The 2,500-nt window shown below is 54.6% G+C and overlaps 1 pseudogene; it reads left to right on the top strand.

The window, feature by feature from the left end:
• Positions 1–2,500, top strand: part of LOC142793852 (large subunit ribosomal RNA) — an 8,314-nt pseudogene that overhangs the window by 2,202 nt on the left and 3,612 nt on the right.

The raw sequence follows: 2,500 nt of genomic DNA, 5'->3' as shown, positions 1-2,500 counted from the left end.
CTTGAAAATCCGAGTGAGGGAGTGTGATTTTCGTGCCGGACCGTACCCACATCCGCAGCAGGTCTCCAAGGTGAACAGCCTCTAGTCGATAGACCAATGTAGGTAAGGGAAGTCGGCAAAACGGATCCGTAACCTTGGGAAAAGGATTGGCTCTGAGGGCTGAGCCGGTCGGGCTGGGGTCCAGAAGCAGGAACGGCACTGCACCGGGACTGGGCGAGGCTCGCCGCCGTAAAAAGCGGTGCGGCCGAGCCCGGACCAGCGTCGGGACCTTCCTGTGGAAAGCCACAGCTGTGCATTTTCCGTGGGCTTCGCGCCTGAGGTTCTTGCTTCGGCCGGCAGAAAACAGCCAACTCAGAACTGGCACGGACCGGGGGAATCCGACTGTCTAATTAAAACAAAGCATTGCGAGGGCCGTTGATCGGTGCTGACGCAATGTGATTTCTGCCCAGTGCTCTGAATGTCAAAGTGAAGAAATTCAAAAAAGCGCGGGTAAACGGCGGGAGTAACTATGACTCTCTTGTGGGGGGAGAAGTCCAAGTATCACCTGCTCGTGGTTCCCCCTGCCACCTTTACCGGTGCAACGATACTGGCAACCTTGAGCGCCAAAGACTGTTCTTTGGTTGCTTATCAAACGCTTGGCTTATGGCGAACAGAAAACCAGATGAAAACGCCTGCCGAGTGACAGGCGCACCAAGCGTGGGGCCGAGAGAGGCCAGGAGAGCCGCGCGCTCCAATGCGACCGCTGGAGGGAGTTCCCCCAGGCAGGAATCATTCCAGTGTTGGGTCTGCGACAAGGCGTTTCGCACAGAGAAGGGTCTGAAAATTCATAAAGCAAGGATGCGTCATAGGGATGAAGATGTGCAAATGGCGCAAGCTCCAGAAGGCAAATTTGAAGGGAATGAAGGAGCGAGAGAACACAATGCGGAGAAAGAGGGATCTGAAGGCATCGATGTTGATGTTCACGGATGTGAACGAGCTGAAACTATTGCAGAATTGATGGAACCCGAGAGCCCTGAGGGTAATGACCCTAAAGGCCAGGACGGTATTCATGCCACAGTACTGCCAATGGTTATTGAGCCAACGGCCACGGCTTGTACGTGGGTTGAACGCACTGAAGGCACATTATGCTATGCTCATATGGCCCCCTCTGCTTCCCCAGCTCCCCTTGGTGGTAGGTCGGTGAAGGCGCGCGCTTCAGCCGACAGCCATGGGGTGTCAGCCTGGGTAATGACAGGGGCAAGGCCTAAGGACAGGCGGGTTATTAACTCCCTACCTGACCAAGCGTCTGTTGATGCTGCGGAGGAGCCAAGTTCAAACGTGGCTTCATACGCTGATTCAGGGGAGCCAGTTCTTGGTGCAACCCCTGCGGTCCCCTCCGGTCAACCAGCTCCCCTTGGCACTGATGCGGCGAATGCGCGCGATTCTGCTGACAGTGTCCATGTGGGGTCAGTCTGGATGTCTACGGGGGTAGGACCTAGGGTCAGGAGGAAGTTCGTACTTCCACCCGACTTACGTTCGTCCGATGACGAGGACGAGGGAGGTGAACCTGTGTTCTGCGGGTCGCCCCCCGGAGAAATCACTCAAAGGAGCAGCATGCCAAAGCGTTCGGGCAACAAGCCCACAGAGGAAGGTTCTGAGAACGGAGCAGCTACCGGCTGTTCCGAAAATGCCGCCCCGGCTGACGCGAATATGACAGGCCACATATCAACCATGACAACGACATTCCAATGTCCAGAATGTACTGCAACCTTTGGTAGCAAGATTGGCCTGAGCCAGCATCGCCGGCATCGGCATTTTGAAGAATACAACGAAGATGTGAATCTGGCCAGACTCAAGCCCAGATGGAAAAAGGAGGAGGAGTACCTGATGGCAACTAAGGAGGTTGAATTAAGATCCCAGAAGGTCCGGGACATCAATGCACAGCTACTAAGAGCGTTTCCGCACCGCACGCTGCACAGCATTAAATCGCACAGAAGGCAGGAAGGTTACAAGAGGCTGGTGGAAGACCTACAGAACAGACTCTACCCAAGAAGCACTCAGGAGGTGCTAGCCGACATTGGGGAGCAAGCTGTTGAGGACGCCTCCCTGGTCATCCCCGAGGTAAATCACCGTGAGGTGATTGAGGCTGAGCTAAGAGGTCTAACAACAAAACCTCCGCCAAGAGCGTACCAAGCATACAAGCTATGGGAGCTTGCAAAGAGATTCCTCGACAGGGAGGATATAACGATAGCTCTTAATGCCTACCTAAGGGAGGTGTTCGCTTCGGACTTGCGTCCGCATGGTCGCCAACCTCTTCCACCTGTTCAAGAAAGTCGCAGGAAGAAAAAGAAGCGGGAATACGCCTTGACACAACAACTCTTCAGACGGAACAGGACACAGTGTGCAAGACAGATTCTGGATGGAGAGGCGGACTCCAAGGTGGAGGATCCCCAAGCTTTTCTAGAAGAATGGAGAGAGATCATGGAGAAAGTGGTGCCTTCATCAGTGTCTCCTGCTATCG

This window comes from Rhipicephalus microplus, unplaced genomic scaffold (assembly GCF_043290135.1).
Source record: "Rhipicephalus microplus isolate Deutch F79 unplaced genomic scaffold, USDA_Rmic scaffold_340, whole genome shotgun sequence".
In the NCBI taxonomy this organism is placed as follows: Eukaryota; Metazoa; Arthropoda; class Arachnida; order Ixodida; family Ixodidae; genus Rhipicephalus; species Rhipicephalus microplus.
The sequence above is the reverse complement of the archived record's forward strand: the minus strand, read 5'-3'. Positions and strand labels throughout refer to the sequence as shown.